The following is a 21,209-nucleotide window of genomic DNA, read 5'->3' on the forward strand; positions in this document are numbered from 1 at the left end:
CCTTTTAAGACAAAAAAAAGCTCTTCACCTGACTCTCTTTTCAAAGATGTCTAGAAATGTACATGTTTTGTGCTCTTGTAGGAAGAATTCACTCCTTCATTGCTGTCTACAAATTATCTATAACTGGGCTAATAACTCACTAACTGGCAAAGAATATGAACAAATGTGTGCGTGTGGCTGATGCAGCTCTCGCTTTGATCTCAAAACAAACTCATCTACTCAAGACCGCTCATGCTGTAAACAGCAGTTCAAAGTGAATGGCACAGATCCATATATGGCAGCGGTGTATTTGCACATAGGCCTACTGCAGCTCTGATTGGTTATGGCGCGCCAGTCTATGTAGACTAGAGTATGGGCCTGAGTCGTGCCTGTCAGTCAACGCAATAGAATCCTACTCCAATGAGTTCTGCCTACAAAACAGTCTCTTGCATAGTTTGTTTGGCATACTACGTTTGCATAGTTTGTTTCGGTATGTTGCATTGAAATGGGCTAATATTGCATTGATTCGATCACAATTCCCACAGTAAAGGGAAACGTTGAATGTTAACAATCGGGGAAAACTCTAGAAAGCTGAGTGAACGGACTGATATTTCTTCTGCGCTGCAGTCCCTGTGCAGCTTAGAGGGAACATTGGTGGCAGGTAGCCTGGCAGTGAGTTTCCTGAGGTGGCAGGTAGCCTGGGAGTGAGTTTCCTGAGGTGGCAGGTAGCCTGGCAGTGAGTTTCCTGGGGTGGCAGGTAGCCTGGCAGTGAGTTTCCTGAGGTGGCAGGGAGCCTAGCAGTGAGTTTCCTGAGGTGGCAGGTAGCCTGGCAGTGAGTTTCCTGAGGTGGCAGGTAGCCTGGCAGTGAGTTTCCTGAGGTGGCAGGTAGCCTGGCAGTGAGTTTCCTGGGGTGGCAGGTAGCCTGGCAGTGAGTTTCCTGGGGTGGCAGGTAGCCTAGCGGTTAAAAGTTACGGGCCAGTAATTTAAAGGTCGCTGGTTTGAATCCCTGAGCCGACTAAGTGAAAAATCTGGTGATGTGCCCTTGAGCAAAGCAGTTAAGCAAAGCATCATAATTGCTCCTGTAAATTTCTACATATTTCCACAATATGAAGTTGGAATAATACTGTGAATTTGTGAAAATGAGGTTACTGCCCTTGTAGTGTAAGAGTTGTTTGAATAGACCGCCTGACATTTCAGCCTGTTTTGACTAGATTAACCTTTGTCCTTTCCATGGTGACATCACCATGACAGAGGGTTCCAAAGCTAGTTTTTAATTTTCCCCCCAACACTCCCAGACCATCCTAGCAAAATTCTTGCTTGAGAAATTGCTCTTTGCTAAGAAGCTATTTTTGTTTTATTTTTGCCCATTTGAATTCAAAACAATCACAGTAAGGTATTTTATTGTTACCCAGAAATGATTTGATATTGAGATAAAAACAGCTGCAGTGGACATTTTATAAATGTAACTAAATGAAATCTAAAATGTAATCTACATCATCCCCAAAGTATGGCCCTATCATGAGAGTACCATAAACAATAACTAGTAATGCTATTTTATATGATGTATTTCCTATTCAACAAAACTGTATGAATAAGGCTTGAAATGACTTATAAGAGTTCTAAATCTAGTATAATCAAATGACTAACTACAAGGTGTTTAGGTAGAGAAAATGTTCATATTTTCTAAAGGTCTCTCTTGATCAAAACTTCTTTCCCCATCGCTGTGAACGTCTCACAGACCTCTAGCTTGGCATCCGGAACTCGTTAGGAACTTGCTTTACATGTCATATTATCTATGCATGGTGATGTCACCATGGAATGCCGAAACCCCCGCCCATGCAAACCTGCTGATTAGAAGGACCCGTGTCGATTATAACAACACTGATCACATTTTTTCACACTTTTACAGTGTTAGTTTCATCAGCTGTTGTACAATATGATACAAAACACTGTAAAAACTGAATTTTGACTGCGCTGGGCCAAGATTTTAAGTGGATAGAGGGTTATGTAATTGTGAACTAATTCTATTTTGATACACTCTTGATCCGGAGATCAGTCATTCAATGTAACAACTGACGGACATTAAAAACTAAACGTAAACATGTAGTATTTATTTCAGTTCAGCTCCTCCGGTTCCAGGGGAAACATGTAGTATTTATTTCAGTTCAGCTCCTCCGGTTCCAGGGGAAACATGTAGTATTTATTTCAGTTCAGCTCCTCCGGTTCCAGGGGAAACATGTAGTATTTATTTCAGTTCAGCTCCTCCGGTTCCAGGGGAAACATGTAGTATTTATTTCAGTTCAGCTCCTCCGGTTCCAGGGGAAACGTGTAGTATTTATTTCAGTTCAGCTCCTCCGGTTCCAGGGGAAACGTGTAGTATTTATTTCAGTTCAGCTCCTCCGGTTCCAGGGGAAACGTGTAGTATTTATTTCAGTTCAGCTCCTCCGGTTCCAGGGGAAACGTGTAGTATTTATTTCAGTTCAGCTCCTCCGGTTCCAGGGGAAACATGTAGTATTTATTTCAGTTCAGCTCCTCCGGTTCCAGGGGAAACATGTAGTATTTATTTCCAGGGGAAACAGTTCAGCTCCTCCGGTTCCAGGGGAAACATGTAGTATTTATTTCAGTTCAGCTCCTCCGGTTCCAGGGGGGGTATTTATTTCAAGCTCCTCCGGTTCCAGTTCAGCTCCTGTAGTATTTATTTCAGTTCAGCTCCTCCGGTTCCAGGGGAAACGTGTAGTATTTATTTTTCAGCTCCTCCGGTTCAGGGGAAACATGTAGTATTTATTTCAGTTCAGCTCCTCCGGTTCCAGGGGTAGTATTTAAGTTCAGCTCCTCCGGTTCCAGGGGAAACGTGTAGTATTTATTTCACAGTGTCCAGGGGAAACGTGTAGTATTTATTTCAGTTCAGCTCCTCCGGTTCCAGGGGAAACGTGTAGTATTTATTTCAGTTCAGCTCCTCCGGTTCCAGGGGAAACGTGTAGTATTTATTTCAGTTCAGCTCCTCCGGTTCCAGGGGAAACATGTAGTATTTATTTCAGTTCAGCTCCTCCGGTTCCAGGGGAAACATGTAGTATTTATTTCAGTTCAGCTCCTCCGGTTCCAGGGGAAACATGTAGTATTTATTTCAGTTCAGCTCCTCCGGTTCCAGGGGAAACATGTAGTATTTATTTCAGTTCAGCTCCTCCGGTTCCAGGGGAAACATGTAGTATTTATTTCAGTTCAGCTCCTCCGGTTCCAGGGGAAACATGTAGTATTTATTTCAGTTCAGCTCCTCCGGTTCCAGGGGAAACATGTAGTATTTATTTCAGTTCAGCTCCTCCGGTTCCAGGGGTATTTATTTCAGTTCAGCTCCTCCGGTTCCAGGGGAAACATGTAGTATTTAAACATGTAGTATTTATTTCAGTTCAGCTCCTCCGGTTCCAGGGGAAACATGTAGTATTTATTTCAGTTCAGCTCCTCGGTTCCAGGGGAAACGGTTCGGTTCCAGGGGAAACACGTGTAGTATTTATTTCAGTTCAGCTCCTCCGGTTCCAGGGGGGGTATTTAAACAGGGGAAACGTGTAGTATTTATTTCAGTTAGCTCCTCCGGTTCCAGGGGAAACATGTAGTATTTATTTCAGTTCAGCTCCTCCGGTTCCAGGGGAAACATGTAGTATTTATTTCAGTTCAGCTCCTCCGGTTCCAGGGGAAACATGTAGTATTTATTTCAGTTCAGCTCCTCCGGTTCCAGGGGAAACATGTAGTATTTATTTCAGTTCAGCTCCTCCGGTTCCAGGGGAAACATGTAGTATTTATTTCAGTTCAGCTCCTCCGGTTCCAGGGGAAACATGTGGCGGAAGACGAAGAACGCCACTGATCTTTGGCTAAAGGAAAACAGCTGATGTTGCGTCTTATTAAATGAGTTATTATTACCGTCTTCACTGAGGGAAGAAAGGAGGGATTTCTGTCCTCCTTTTCTCTAGAGCCTTGTCATCCATCAGGAGAGAGAAAGAGAGAAAGAGAGAGGGAGACGAGTAACTGGGGCAGCAGCAGTGTGTGTATGTCAGAGGTATTAGACAGATACTGCTAATACTTCTGTACACACACACCTTTCCTGTTAACCGCCTTGAATAACACTCGGCAGATGTTTGACTGGTTATTTCATTAAACCATGGCATCAAGCTTCAGATTGGTGGGAGACTGCATTGCACTTTGCAGACATTGCACACAAGGCACGGTCTCCACTTGGTGTTGTTTGTAAGATTCCATCCTGTGTGTAAACGACAGCATTTGTATCAAATAGACACAAGACAGGTAATATCTAAGGCAAATTGTCCCATATGGTTGTCAGGGGTTCACCAGCATCCTTACAGGGTCTCGTCAACTGTCCTTTTGCAGCTTGACAGTCTAACAGTCTAACCTTTAATACAAAAGCCTATTCCACCCCGCAGAATGTAATACATATTACATGTGGCAGCAAACAGAGAGGGGAATTGGAGTGAACTCCCTGAGAGAGTAGAGTGGACAACACTAACCCTACCCTGCACATTCCTTTAAATTGATGTTGAGGAGTTCAGGTCCAAGAGAAACATGTTACATTTCTGAGAGAGAGAGAGAGAGAGAGAGAGAGAGAGAGAGAGAGATTCATTGACCGATAACATGACCAACGCCTCTAAAAAAGTGATTTTGTGCTATGATGCTATGCTTCTGCTCGACTTGACCACATCAGAAGACCTATTAAACCCGTACACATTTCATGTCTGTCGGTTGGGCCGGGGAAAATACAGTTTAGAATACAAGGGCCAGGGGATTGGCCAATGATGTATTGTCAAGTGGTGTTGAGAGCCGCACCTCCTGAGGACTACTCGACACAGAGGAGTTCTTTCTCTCTCCTTTCTTTCTCTCTCTCCTTTCTTTCTCCCTTTCTCTCTCTCGCTCTCTTTTCTCTCTCTCTCTCTCTCTTTTCTCTCCCTCTCTCTCAGGGTGTCTGTGAAAGCTGATATTTTCCAGCTTACAAATACTCAGAAGAACAAGTCACTGCTCATGGAAGTGCAAAAACCCAGAGGAAAATAAACAATGCTATATATCAAACAGATCTACTGTATGAAAACACACCAGGAAGAAACCCCCAAAATCATCCTTGAAAAGTGCCTTATATCTGTACCGTGTCTCGGTGTATCTGAAATCTGTACAGAATAGCCTATAGGTGTAAAAGGACTGCCCCAATTGTGACTGCCCACTCATGCTGCCAAACATACCCTCGTAAAACTGACTATCCTTCCGATCCTTGACTTCGGAGATGTCATTTACAAAATAGTCCCTAACACTCTACTCAGCAAATTGGATGCAGTCTATCACAGTGCCATCCGTTTTGTCACCAAAGCCCCATATACTACCCACCACTGCGACCCGTATGCTCTCGTCGGCTGGCCCTCACTACATATTTGTCGCCAAACCCACTGGCTCCAGGTCATCTATAAGTCTATGCTAGGTAAAGCCCCGCCTTATCTCAGCTCACTGGTCACCATAGCAACACCCACCCGTAGCATGCGCTCCAGCAGGTATATTTCACTGGTCATCCCCAAAGCCAACACTTCCTTTGTCCGCCTTTCCTTCCAGTTCTCTGCTGCCAATGACTGGAACGAATTGTAAAAATCACTGAAGCTGGAGTCTTATATCTTCCTCACTAACTTTAAGCATCAGCTGTCAGAGCAGCTTACCGATCGCTGCAGCTGTACACAGCCAATCTGTAAATAGCACACCCAACTACCTCATCCCCATATTGTTACTTATGCTCTTGCTCTTTTGCACCTCAGTATCTCTACGTGCACATCATCATCTGCACATCTATCACTCCAGTGTTAATGCTAAATTGTAATTATTTTGCCTCCATGGCCTATTTATTGCCTTACCTCCCTACTCCTCTACATTTGCACACACTGTACATAGATTTTTCTTTTTTTTCTATTGTGTTATTGACTGTACGTTTGTTTATGTGCAACTCTGTGTTGTTGTTTTTGTCGCACTGCTTTGCTTTATCTTGGCCAGGTCGCAGTTGTAAATGAGAACTTGTTCTCAACTGGCCTACCTGGTTAAATAAAGGTTTGATTTAAAAAAAAAATGTAAATAGACCATTTTGATACTTCTATTAGAAAATCAGCTCAACATATCCTAGAAATGTTTTACCCGGAAGAGAGCATCAACCCAAAACTGGGGTGAATTTATGCTGTAAACAATGGCAAATTCACAAAATCGTGAATTAAATGTACTGTGTATTAATTTCCCCCCGTATTTGGCCTCACCAACCTCATAGTCCTGATTCTCTGCTAAAATACAGCACAGGGTCAGCCAGTGACGAGCTCTCTGATTGGTTCCCCGCTGTCACTGACAGGGAGCACGGAGAGGTCCCCCCAGGCATGCACCGGGCTCAGAAGATTCTGGAATGGCTGCCCATAGCCCTGGGTGGCCCACAGTCGCCATAGTGCCAACAGTCCATCATTCTACCACTAATGAGTGGAATAGAAAGTGTTAACTGACAGGTGTTGAGCAATGGCCAAGTGGAAAAGGCTCTTTTGGCAACTAGAACAATAATACATACATGGAATTCTAACAGCTTTGAGAAACGTTTTATTTGATTTTATTTCACCTTTGTGCGCCGCCCTGTGGGACTCCCAATCACGGCTGGTTGTGATACAGCCTGGATGGTCTACCGACAATAGATGAGGAAGGTGCAAGAACAGGGAATAAAGAAAGTGAGAAGAGAGTCAGTCAGCGGTCGACAGTAAAATAAAGACAAGATGAGATTCCTGAGCCATCACCATCCAGTCCCTCTGTGGCCACTTGGGGAAACCATTCACAACCCAAGCTAATGTAGACATTTTGGGGACATGCGCACACACTCACAGAGAGTGGAACCACAGAGGAGATATAGGATAGTCCAAGATTAAAGTGGTTGAAAAGTAATGAGCCGTGAGCAGATGGAACCCAACAACAACAGCAGGCCAGCAGCTCCTGGCTCCAGAGGAGAAGCAGGAGAGTCAGCCGGTGCTCAGGTAGCCTTGTTCTCTGTTTATCCAGAGAACAGTAGAGATAGGCCGTGGTGAGGCGTGCTGCTGCTCTGCTCCAGGTGCATTGTGGGCCTGGTTTGCCCATGGACGCGGCCATTTGATTCGCTCGCCGTTCGGGCTCGGCCTTGCTCTTGTGCTTGTCTGGCGGCCTCCTGACATGTGCACTGCACCATGAATAATTGAGGCTTCGCTGCAACGCAGCCAGGGTCCAGCAAGCACAGCTCTACCCTTCTCTCTCTCTCTCTCTCTCTCTCTCTTGCTATCTCTCCCTCCCTCGTTCTCTCTTTCTCCTTTCTCTTTGTCCGGCTGGACACATCTAATCCTTGACAATAAGAGAAGTCTGGGAGACGTGGCACCATCCGCTTTGGTGAAATGATCCCTGAGTTGAGTTGGGCTGCCATCGTCCCTCCTGTCTCTCCACAGCCCCCCTCCCTTTCCCTCCTTCTCCATCCTACACCCCTCTGCCAAATAACCCCCCCCCCCCCCCCCTCCTCGCCCTCATACTGTCCTGGGACTTGAGCAGAATATAATTCATAGCGTTTGTATTGATTAAAAAAAGCCTAGACTCTCCTATTAAAAATGGATACCGTTTATAAAAAATAAAAACAAAAGGTTGAACCATAGTGCGCCCCACCAAGTCCCATAGCGGACATCAGGAGAGTAACTTTGAGGGCTGGACTTTAACTGAAATAAACAAACACACAAACAAACAGTGATTACCCGGTAGTAAAACCCATCATGTCACCCAGAATAACTGTCTTCCCTGTCTTGGGCAGAGAAAGCCCACCTTGATCACCAGACTCTTGCCCAGCTAGCCTGGGGGGTCTGAGGGTCCTGGGGAGTCCACCCTGGGTCCAATCTGGAGCTTGAGATAACAAGTGGCTGGAAAGGGTTGCCAATGAACTCTGGCTAAATCAATGAGTCAAACAGAGAGATTGAGTTCAAGTCTCTTTTCTCTCTACCCCCCCCCCCCCCCCCCCCCCCCCCCCCCCCCACACCCCCGTTCGGACCTAGACCAGTACAGTTATCAAGCCCAGCAGATAAACAAGACGTGTTGCCAGATATAACTCCAATATGTGAAACTTAATCATACCTCTGGAAACCGGGGGGAATAGTGATGGAGGCAGAGGAAAATGAAAGCTGCCATGCCCACAGGGCAAAACCCAAGGTCCCTTTTGGCAAGTGAAGCTCCCTTTCTCTCATCCCTCTTTCCTCCCTCTCTATTTATCCTAGAAAGTAAAAAAAAAACATCACGAGCAGAGTAGCAGGCAGACCATTTTTATATCCCTTGCCCCCTTTCAAATGTTTTCATGAAACTCAAACTGCAAGTAGTTTCTGAAGTACAGGGAAATGTATGCACTCTGTGTCATCTTTAAGGTTCAGGACAACTGATCGCTGTAGGGTAGTCGGCACTCAGGAGTCTTCTTCGCTCAGCGAGGAGCTAGGATCTCTGTGATTTCCACTTGTCAGATAGGGCCAGCCATGCAGAGGGGAAGAGACTGGAGCATCAGAGAGAGAGAGAGAGAGAGAGAGAGAGAGAGAACGGGGTAGCTGACTTTGACTGGACTCAGTCAGGCTTTGACATTGACAGGCCTGAGAGGAGGAGAGGAGGACCAGCCACCCCAAAGGACTGGAGAGAGAGAAAGTGAGGGAGAGAGGGAAAGAGAGTGAGAGAGGGAACTGCCAGAGGCTCCTCTTGGCTTTGAAGCAGGGACTAGAAAGGGCTAGGGGCACAGTGAAGTCCATTGAAGTGGTTTCAGCACTTGTCACTCTTCCGGGCATGGCCTAGAGGCTAGAGATGTGGACGTTGTCTTCCCTTTCAGGATGGTCCCGCCGTGGTACTCTTCACGGGCTCTGGCGTCCACGCTACACCTTGATGTCGTGACTTGGATCGATAGTCGGACTAGGAGCCCGGTGGCACCGACATGCTATGATGTTAAAAACAGATGAAGTGTTTGTGTGAAGCTGGTGCACTGGGTTTACCCGAGGAAGAGGGCTTCTGTCAGAGGGCTTTTTCACATTTTATGTTAGAAGAATCTCTCAAACCACTACGGGTCGCTTTATACAGACCTTAACCCGTACACTACCTCAAATAAGGGAGAGAAAACCCAAAAGAGGAAATGGTCAGGATTCAATTAAACAAATGCTCAATAGATGTGACACCTAATCTCACACTATATTATTTTCTGTGTGTTGATTGTGAGATAGGTATCTTATTTAAATGCTAGTTAGCCTGTGATGCTCTGTTTTTCTACAAATTGTCATATTCTGTGTGTTAGTCCTTCATTCTAGCATCTTTACTTTAGAAGCCCAGTTAGCTCAATAAATCGCCTGAAATACTTCAAGTCTCAAAGTACCCACTAAGTACTATTAGTATTTACTGCCTGTGTTCGTCCAAGCTCCCCTCTCGGCCCCTCTCCTCTCCCAAAAGATAGATTACTTACAAGGCAGCATATGACCAATGGATAGGGGGCATACGGCCTAAGCCTTTGGAGAAATATGTGCTTATGAAATCATAAATTTGATCTCTAACGCTAATTAGCATAAGAGCAAACAGCTGATTTTATTTATCAACTTTAGCCACAATTAATAAACGCAGGTCCGTAGCCTTGAGAGAAACCCCGGCCGAGCTGGGCGATAGGCATCACATGTTTGTGCCACGGCGTCAAGGCCATAAACCCATTACACACACACACACATACACACACACAAACACTCTCTGATTGTGGCTGCCCCAGTGGGGAAATAAGTAATTGTGCCTGTAAAATTTTAATTGCTCTGAAACGCATTCTAAATTACAGTACCTTGTTTCTAGACATAAATGGTGTGGGTTGTTGCTAAATGACACCCTTAGACAATATACCCCCACCACCTCTGCCCCCTCCTGATGCCCAGACTGAGGCTTGACGTTGGGGCCAGAGATAGGATGGGAGGCTGGTGCTCTCCTATTTCCCTGCTCTCCCACATGTGAACTAACCCACACATTTTATTCCGTGGATGGAGGGATGGATGGATGCACTGGTGTACCACACACCCCAGCAGCCCTGGCAAGGCATGTGAACATGTCATAAACCATGGCAAAAATGTTTACAATTACAGGAAATTAGCTGTAAAACTGCAATATTTTCTCTCAGCCTCATGGCAAAATTTGTGTAGAATAGCAGGAAATGTGCTTTAAAAATGCAAAACTCTCTCAGCCTCATTGTAAAATTTGTGTAGAAATGTGCTTTAAAAATGCAAAACTCTCTCAGCCTCATTGTAAAATTTGTAGAATAACTTGAGATTAGTTATAAAACTGCACAGTTTTCTCTTAGTTTTCACTCTGCCACAACATGTGGTATGCCACTGGATGGATGGATGAGAGTAGTAGAGTAAATGAAAAGAAGGGCCGGGGGTTTAGCTATCCAGGGGAGCGCGTAGCCGAGAACTGCTAACGCTGCTAGGTCTCTGTGCTAATTAGGCCTCATTGTGCTTCCCAGCCAGTTTTCCTGTCTGTCTGTCTGTCGTGGCATTAGCGTGGGCAGCTCTCCAAAGCCTCCTTCCCCAGAGGGCCCCGGGCTAATAACACAGTGAAGGCGTCGCTGTGGAGGTCGCCGGGGTTGACTCGGCACTGTTTACCCCCTGTCGGTGTGGTTTTATAGACCCCCCCCCCAACCCCTGACAGAGTCCTTAAACAGGGACCTACACTCTGCTTTTTATTTGGTTTGTTATTCATCCAGGAGCAAATTCTTACTTACAATGACGGCCTGGCAAGTGTTGAGGGGCTTTAGAGCTGCAATGGTTAAAGAAACAACATTACTTACACACACAATTATCCCTCATGAGCCCCTGCCATTTGGTTGGCGCATGGGAAATGGTTGCTTGTTTGGGGGGCTGGAGGCTGGTTGGGGGTTTGTTGGGGGCTGGAGGCTGGTTGGGGGTCTGTTCGGGGCTGGAGGTTGACGGTTGACTATGGACCAGATTCATCTTCCACCCAGACAGACGGGCCCAGGAGCGGTGGAAGCCGAGCCCCAGACCGGAGCCCCATCCCCGGTGAAGACACTCAGACCAGCCAGACCCCCCCAGGGTGGATTGTGAATGGGCCTCTATCTCTCTCTCTCTCTCTCTCTCTTTTTCTTTCTCTGTAGACTAGACAATCCCTCCTCTTGGTATTTGGTACTTTATTAGGATCCCCATTAGCTGTTGCAAAAGCAGCAGCTCCTCATCCTGGGGTCCACACAAAACATGAAACATGAGAACAGCTCAAAGACAGACAAGACAAGAACAGACAAGAACAGCTCAAAGACAGAACTACGTAAAAAAAGAATTAAAAGGCACACGTAGCCTTGGAAGAGAGAAGTGATCACGGCGTAAAAGCAAACAGGCTTTGATAGTTCTTCCCGTCGAGGGATGCACCAACCGAACTATGATTTGTTATTGTTTGGCATCCATGACATGTAAGCTGTTGTGTTGTATTACTGTCCATTCCAGTACTGACACGCACACTCTTTATCTAATCCTCAACTCACAGTGGAGCATAGGGAGTGGTATCGGTGATACGTGTGTTACTTCGCAGTGATCCCACAACCCCATGCTGACCACCCCTCTCACAGTTGCAATGGCTTGCATCACCTCCAAATAAATATTTGCAAGACAAATTCAAGAAGGGAAACCTTCCGGACGGACGGAGATTGGACTGATGTGTGAGCAGGAAACAAGTAAACAAAATGAATGTTGCATTAATCAATAAAACGAAAAAGATGCAATCCTTGCTGTTTTTTTGGGCTATCAAGTGATTTACTATCAAGTTGAGATAAAAACATTTTTTAAATATTAGATTATCAAAGGTCTTCCATCAAAGTGCCAATGATATAGATCATGACAGAACTATTCACATGTGGCCTGAAGTACTGCTGTTTTTTAAAATAAATTCATGTGATTGATTGTCCATAGAGTTCCCTCTCACCTGGCGTGTCCCAGGTCTGAATCTGTCCCTAATCATGACAACCAGCAGTGCTGTGGCCATTCAGACCATTGCATTACAGCACCTGTCTTCAGCACCTGTCTTCACGTTGTCAATGACACCTTTAAAAACCCTAGCAGCACTAACAGACCATGTAGCATGGTGTTCCTTCACTTCTGAACAATTACAGCCTGGTCCAGTTGATCTTTGTGGCTCGGGGGGAAAGAGACGAAAGGGTGAGATGTGGTTTGAAGGTAAGCCTATTCCTAGATGATACACTTTCTGTAGCAATCAAAAGTGTCCACATAGATATTCTTAATGGGCTTAAAGGGAATACATGATTAAACATCTCTGCTAATGCCTCTCTCTGGTCAAGATATTTCACTACGCGAATGGACGACCGTGGCCGAGTGTAATCACTCGCAGTGTTCTTTTACGTTTTTGAATCCTTAATCACTTTTTTTTCAGCTCAATCATCCCAGTGAATGTTCATCCAAATTAGATTTAAATTAATTGGACTGTTGAGAAATGAGGGAATAACAAAACACTGATATTCTCTGGCTTCACTAAACTGAAATTATGAGATAAAATCAACAACAAATAAATTCCCATGCTAGCAATGATAAACCAATGATACATTTGTCATCTCAAAATGTAAAAGGATATTTGTCTTAACACTTGTTTCCACTGCAGGGATACAAATTAAATAGTTTTAGTCAATTCCCCAGAAAAATAATTACATTTTGGACTTGCCATGATGCAACTGTAAAAAGTTGCCCTCAGATTCAAGAGTGTGAAGCTATGTCTTCTCTCCACTGATGAGGGTCCATTTCGAATTCTCTTTATCACTTCAACATCACACACTTTCTCCGCTTATACTAACTTTTGACTTTGCCAGCGACGCATTACTACGTCATTAATATTTCCGTCTCGCAGGCTAATTCAATTTGAAGCCGAGGGTTTTCCAAATCGGTCGAGAATCGGTCTCCCCAAACAAGCAACAAGCTCCCCTCCACTGCCGAGAGTTGTCAAATCGTCCAGATTATTTGACTTTTTTAAGATCCTGCCACATGCGATCTTCTTTACTTGGCCGATAAAATGGAGCTTTACTGACGTTCTCTCTCTCTCGCTCTCTGTCTCTCTCTCTCTCTCTCTCTCTCTCTCTCTCTCTCTGTCTCTCTCTCTCTGTCTCTCTCTCTCTCTCTCTCTCTCTCTCTGTCTCTCTCTCTCTCTCTCTCTCTCTCTCTCTCTCTCTCTCTCTCTCTCTCTCTCTCTCTCTCTCTCTCTCTCTCTCTCTCTCTCTCTCTCTCTCTCCCTCTCTCTCTCGCTCTCTCCCTCTCTCTCTACGCTCGGTGGGGCACCTGCTTTGATTCCCGGGCAACAGGGCTTACTGTGACAACGCGTCGCAGGGGGTCTCTGTGAGCCTAATCTCTAATAAGGGATGAAACGGTTCTTGATGAGGCTTTAGAGCCAACCAGGTTGATCTTTAGCAGGGGGAAAAAACTCCCTTTTAAGACGGAGGAGTGTTGGAGTAAATAGCGGGTAGCCTAATGATAAGGAGTACTTTTCACTTTGGATCTATGTGCTTCACTTTCTGATCCGAGGAGGTACTTGCTACCGTGGGGGGAATTACCCCACTGATGATCAACCTACGAGGGCTCGCTACTTCAACTAGTTCCACACTCACTCTCACTCCTTTTCAACTCTCTTTGAACACAATGACTCCGAGTTGAGATTCAAGAGGCCTATGCCCAAACTCCTTGATCATCTTCGCTGTTGCTTAGCTGGAGCTGGAGCTAGAAACACACAGCCACGTCTACCAGACCAGGACAACTTCATCTCCTTGTGTTTTAAACACAAATAACAGAGAATTCTAGGCCTACCCATAGGGCTGGTTTTCACGGACAAAGATATTATGCGTAGTGATGGACTAAATAGCTGTTTCAACATAGATTCTCTATTGAACATGCTTTTTAGTTCAGGACTAGGTTTAATCTGGCCCTCAGTGTATTGGTAGTGCTGACTTCCACTATGCCTAAGCATGATCTATTGTCTGTATTCATTAAAGAGCTTTGTGAATAGGAGACCATTGACCACTCAGTGCTTTAATGGTCACGCCTTTTGAGGTGATTACACATGTACTGGCACGCTCGCTACTAATTATGATGAATAACACCATGTCTCTTCAATGAATCAGCTTTAGGGTTCATTTCACTAATAGGGGACAGCCACAAGTTCACATCCATTGTCTTGAGATTCCCGCTCCTTCATTCACACCGCCAGGTAAAAATAAACCTTCCGTGTGATCTCACACTTTCCTTTTTGTCTCCTCTCTCCCACACTCACTAACAAGGACAAATAGACAATAAACACAGTCAATGATCCCGCTGTCAAAGCTCTAGCAATTTCATAAGGGCCTGGATCAAATTATGAGAGACCTTGCAGTGCAACACCGGGGCTCTAGCACGGGATTAGGGGCAACTATCTCAAGGCTGTGCTTCTCAGATAACAGCACCTAAAGCAACCTTTTCTCCGAGACACAATTACCGGCTGCTCGCTCCTCTCCTCCACCCCCCCCCCCCCCCCCCCCTTTTTGAATTTCATCAGGGTCTTAATTAGTATACAAATAAAACTTCCCCTTATCTCCCACTCGGCCTAATTGGCCTGTCTTTACTTATGCCGGTGGTATGTGTGAATGTGTGTGTGTGTGTGTGTGTCTTTGAAAGAATGTGTGTGTGAGTGGCCTGTAATTAGAGTGACCGTGTTCACCTTTCCCTCTCAGACGCACCAGCGCTTGGTGGGCCCCTGGGAGGCCTCGACGGGGCCCGGGAGCTCACGCTCCGGATTATTGCTCGGCAATCATTCCCGGACAGTCTCACCGGCGTTCTCATGGACGCAGGAGGGCTTTAGGTGCTGCTGGTTCCCACTGTTACGGCAGGGGTATGATGAGGAAGGAGGGAGGGGCCGGCTCTTCTTCTTCTTCATTCTCTCTCTTCCGTCTCCCCCCCTCCCTCCGCAAAAGTAAAGTGTTTATCGATGATCTCGGCTTCCCGCTCTTCAACAACTTAATATCGTGTGACAGTGTGGAGAGCTTGGCCCGTAATTAGAGTTCAATGGTGGTGGGGATGGGGGTGGAGGAGGGAGTGGAGAGAGGGTGGAGGGGGACAATTAGAGCAATTTGTTATTAAACTTGATTCATCCATCCCTGCTCTGCTCCTCTCTCTCCCCTGGACCCTTGCGGAGGGTAACGGGGCATCTCGCCTTCCCGAAATTGGCTAACCTGTAAGTGATCATGTTAGCAGTTGCTACCTGTCTGGTAAAAAGCAGCCAACCCATCTCCCAACCCACCCCCTCTCTCTTCCTTCCTTTGTTTTTAACAACACATCTCTGTTACTTTTCTCTTTCAGGAGTTACAGACATTTGTTTTGATTCATCTCTTGCTCAGTTGCTTCTATTTTCTCTTTTGTTCAAAAAATAGAATATCTTTATTCCATATTTAATAGGCTAGGCCTATATATATATATATATATATATATATATATTATTTTTTGGTGTTGGTTGTTATATTTCGCTAGTTGTTTGGGATCAAAAAGAGGTGATTAACATAGATACAATAGATTACATCTCCCTCTCCTCCCAATGCCAGTAACACACAATAATAACGGTAAAGATCATCAGTCTGCTCCACTAAGGCTTCTGTAGGAGAGAGCTGGCTACTTCTTCCCCACATGGGCCACCTAGACTGAACATACTGAACACAGGTTAAATATGTTGAAAGCATCTACTAAATGACCCTCTTACGTCCAGAAGTACATTATTTCACTGTACCCAGGGTTGAAGATGAACTACATGTAATCTGATTAGAAACAAAAGTAACTGTAATAAATTACGTTACCAGTTAACATATTTTAATCCCATTACAGATACTTTCAAAAAACGTCATGATTACTTATTGGTTTTCTTTTGAATTCAGAAAGGAAGTTCTCAATTACATTCAATTCAACATTGAAAAAAAAGCACAAGTTTAAGTTTGTTCCCCCTGAGCGAATCTGACCACAAGTCAGAAACCACTATGATGACACACCAAATGCATTTGATAGATTATTTTCGTCTTCTTCTAATGCCTCTTAAGGGGAAAGTAATCTAAAAGTAACTGAAAGTAATCAGATTATGTTACTGAGTTTAGGTAATCCAAAAGTAAATGACCGATTACAATAACTGTAACAGATTACATCTAGAAAGAACCTACCTAAACCTGACTGTACCATAAAGTAAGCTAGCATATTTTACATCTTCAAATAATCCCCCTCCTCCCCTCGACCCCCCCAAAATAAATATATATATATAAGAAAATAAGATTTAAAAAAATTAAAAAAAATAAACAAACTTCCCTGAACCAACCCTTGCACTTGACCCCCCCCCCCCCCCCCCCTTCTAACTGTGACTCTGCTGCATTATAGAGGAAAGTGTACTTCCTATGCCTGTGATACTGTATGTGGTTGTCCCACCTAGCTATCTTAAAATGAATCCACTAACTGTATTGTAACTCACTCTGGATAAGAGCACCTGCTAATTGACTAAACTGTACATGTAAATAGGACCACATTGTATTCTCAAGCACACAACTTCGCGCCTGCCTGAAGTAAGGTAACATAGACAGCTTATTCCCCTGCATGGCAAGGTGAGTGTTGTCAGCAGCAGCAGATGGATCCCCTTTTGAAGCGGGTAAACTGCACTGAGACGTTACCACCGTATCTCCCTAAGTCTGGCTATACGACATGACATGATCCTGCTAATTATGCACTTTGGATGGCTTACAGCCCTGTCAACGGCACTCTGCTGGCAGTCAGATATAGCTGTCACTTTAATATGTGCCCAAATACCTCCAACAAACTACCCCCTGAGTATGTGGCTATACTAGTTTGTACTGTATTAGTGCAATACACCATAAGCTATTTTCTCACTTTTGCATGATTATGTTCGTTTGCCCCATTTAGTTCATTTGAAAGGACATTTTACCACACTATTTTCAGCTATTTTGGTCAAGGTTTGCAAATATAATCCAGCTACTGTGCGAGGAACTAAATGTAGAACCTCATATGTGACAAAGTCTTACACCCTGCGCTCTGACGATACGTCAATACACAAGTGTGAGCAAAAATGTATATTCCTCCCCCTAGATTATTTTTAATAAATTAGCATTTTTTTATGAACTGTTGGTTTTAAGAAACACATTTTGTGATTAACTAGCCTACATTATTCACTCAGAATTGGACGAGGGCCAGAATTAGGTTTTCACTTTTTTCAAGAATTCTTTTGGAGTTGCTATGTAGTATATTAGTTACTATAGCAACTAATATACCCTAGGCACACAATAAACTCTGAACAAGGTATGTTGGGGGAGAGAGGGCTACAGTACATGTCAGAGTTGGCTTAGTGTACTTTTCTTCTGATCTACCCTGACAAGTATGTTCCATGTCATTAATCATATGTAAAAACATGTGAGAGTGTTTGAATCAAAGACAAGAAACTCACCCCAAAAGTAGGAAGAAACACAAGGACAATAATAAGAGTGGATAGGAGGCTGCCCTAACGTTCACTCCAACTCTGCAACCCTCCAACATTATCTGGTGTTTAGAGGGGGTTTTCCCACCCTTCTCCTTGGTGTTTTCTGTTCCATCAGAACATATTATGTTGATTCCAGTACAAATCCATAGAAAAATAAAGTTTTATCAGATGAATACAGTTTACTTGTGCTGTGTTTTCTGGCCTGGAGTGAAGTCTTGATTTCTCTGTGTGTGTGTGTGTGTGTGTGTGTGTGTGTGTGTGTGTGTGTGTGTGTGTGTGTGTGTGTGCGTGTGTGTGTGTGTGTGTGTGTGTGTGTGTGCGTGCGCGTGTGTGTGCGTGTGTGTGCGTGCATGTGCGTGTGTGTGTGTGTGTGTGTGTGTGTGGGCTCAAACATTTAGTGGGCTTCGGTAAAACATTCTCACTCCCACCAACATCTGGCCAGCACACTGTAGCTTGGAGTTTTTCTCCCGTAAGAAAAAATACATAGCTGGTATCCTTGCCCAGGCAAGAACATGTCTGGGATTTGTTATTCACTGTGGGTAGGCATGGCTTTTACAGAAACACAGGACTCATTGGTTTTTACATTCTCACTTCACCTCAATAAAATAACATTTGACATACCATTCTTAGTTCACTTCAATAAAAGAGGTCAGAGGTTCACTCACAGTACTTGTTGGGAGAAGTGAAATATACTTTCTGGATGGATTCAGGGAACGATTAAGACAGAGGTGCCAAGTCACTGGTATAAAGTGATGTTTAGGATTTCATAATAATCATCCACTTGGATTGTCTGAATGTCACGCCCATCTCTTGCAACCCAGTCTCATGAGCTTTGTGTTGCAACCCCTTTCCTGTCATTAACTTCCGTGTGTTCTGGAATCCTCACTCTGTGCCCACAGTACATTTCTCATTTGACACGCTAGGATAAGGGTTGACAATAGCCTCTCCTCTCTCCTCCATCACTGCTCTCCTCCGGAGTCTCTGGGAGCGAGGGATGAGATGGAGCTTATGGGGAGACAGCGAGATCAGATCAATCCCGGTGTCAGGCGCTCAGCGCACATCTCTCCTCTCAGCAACGGCAGGACAAGTGTCAGCTGGAGGAGAGGTAGCCGCCATGCAGAGACAGAGAGATGGAGGGTTGGAGAGGGAGAGAGAGAGAGAGAGAGGGATAGAAAACGAGAGAAAGGAAGAGGGAGTGAGAGAAAAAGAGGGAGAGGGAGGGATGGAGAGAACAACAGAGAGGGAGGGAGACAGAGAGGAAGGAAGAGAGAGCTGGTCCGGCCCAGGGGAGTGCACCTCCAGCAGACAAAAGATCAATTCTCTCCATCTCTCTCCCAGCTCCTGATAACAAGCAAAAGTTCAGCAAGCCCAGGAGCTGTCTCGCATTTGAAACACACACACACACTCACCAGCGGGTACACACACACACTGCCTTTCTCTCACACACAGACACAGTCACAAAGAGAGTGAAAAAATGGCTACAGAAGAAGGGATTTTTAGATATGACAAACCTAAAACTGTACGTACTTTTTGTTTTTCAGAAGGTGGTAACCCACTGGGCAAAAACTGTGTGTATCAACGTTGTTTCCATGTCATTTCAACCCGACAAATCTATGTGATGATGTGGAATCGACGTGGAAAACTGATTGGATTTGCAAAAAGTCATCAACCTAAAAGGCATTTAGTCATTTAAAAACAACTTTTAACCTAAATCCAATGACCTTGTGACATTTCTTGTTGATTTCACGTTGAATTCACGGTTAGCTGACAACTCAACCAAATGTAAATCAAAACTAGACAGTGAATTAACGTCTGTGCCCAGTGGTAAATACGTAAGTGATGTAAATTGTTACAATTGTTTAAGTGGTGTTCGGGTCAATGGGCCATCATACACCAGCACGCACGTCATCAGATATCATAATGACTTGATTCACATGCCCTGTTAAGTCAACATAAAAAGATATGTAGACCTATATTTCACATTTGTCATTGCGCCAACTGTTTCCATGTGCATTTCCTTCCCTGCTAAAGTGAAAAAGCCTGCCTTTGGCTGAGGCTCATAACAAAGACGGTAAGAGAAAACAGAACGAGACAGGAAGCTGTAGCATTCGGTCAGAACCAAAACATCATTTGTGACAGACCACGGTGCCAAGGCAGTGCGGTTTGGATAGTGATTGCGGGTAACATGGTTATTGGCAAAGGCTCCGGCAGTCAAACCTAAAACACACGTTGTGAAACGCGGCTACATTTACTCTCTCCCTCAGACACAAGTGTTATTGATAACATACTCATTTGGGGAGAGTTTATGGAGTGTGTTGTTTCCTTCCTGTTTGCGCTCTGTGCTCGCGTCACAGCACTTGTTTTTGTTAAGTCCTAAAAATTCCCCCTCTCCCGAACCACATGTTTGAGCGTTAGCCTCATGTGTTCCTCGTTTGGCCTAATGTCTTTTCAAACCTCATGAATTATTGAAATAAAACCAGAATGAAATGTCACCGTCGATGGGGTATGTCTTTAATTTACATAGTTTCGACTGTGTTGTCCTGAAACCATATTTTTTAGGAGACTCCTATTCAGAAATATTGAACCTTTTTGCAGCGAATCCAACTCCCAAGAAACCTTGCCTTTCAACCCGAGCGAAATAAAGAACCTATTGAAACATACTGTCAGAATTCCAATATTTTTCAAAGTGCACGTCCAAATTTCGAACAGGCCGCAAAGTGGGCTCGAATCAAATGTTTACCTCAAATCACCGAACTTGGTATTCCTGAATGATTCCTGATAGCCTGTTTGGATCCTCCCGCACCCAGTGAAGTTCCAGGCGTCTCCAGACTGTCTCTCCTGACATGTGGAGAAGCTGATAGTGTCTGACAGGTCCACTGCTGGTTCTGTTTAAAAGAACCATGAACACAGAAAGGCCCTGGGGGGGGGGGGGGGGGTTAGAACCCAGAACCCTGCCACTCCTCATCAGAGAGTGACCCGGACCCAAAGGTCACTCTGACTGACGAAAGCATTCAGGACAGTTAGGTGATGGCTGGCCTGGTCCACACTACACTGTACTAGCTTGGACAGGGTTACTGTTGTATTGGTCTGGCGTTGGCCTCCATTTTATAATCACCTGAGACCGTTATCATTTCCAGGCCCCCTCGCATGCAGTCATCCTCCACCCGGAGACCCCGGGGCCTTTCTAGGGAGTTTCTAGGGAGTTTTTCCTAGCCACCGTGCTTCTACACCTGCATTGCTTGCTGTTTGGGGTTTTAGGCTGGGTTTCTGTACAGCACTTTGAGATATCAGCTGATGTACGAAGGGCTATATAAAAATACATTTGATTTGATTTGATAACAACGTCTCAGTAATGTACCCAATGATTAGGGCTTTCTTTGGGACCCCGTAACCATGGCCTCCAACAGATGGGCTGCACCTACTCGACTATGCAGATTTATGCGGCGCAGAATATTTACAGATATTCTCATTACATGGCCATTATGGTATATGGTCGTCCATATTTAATGGGCAGTAATTGAGGCAAAAGCTGTCATGCATTGAGCTTGATGGAGAGCGTTATTCTTGTCATGTTTTCTCTAGAAGGATACGACCAGAGAGGGACAGCTGAGCGCTCGCTGAACACAATTGACCTCTTACATGATTTTCAATTACAGGCGGGAGGAGAGAACCGG

This window comes from Oncorhynchus clarkii, chromosome 19 (genome assembly GCF_045791955.1).
Source record: "Oncorhynchus clarkii lewisi isolate Uvic-CL-2024 chromosome 19, UVic_Ocla_1.0, whole genome shotgun sequence".
Taxonomy (NCBI): domain Eukaryota; kingdom Metazoa; phylum Chordata; class Actinopteri; order Salmoniformes; family Salmonidae; genus Oncorhynchus; species Oncorhynchus clarkii.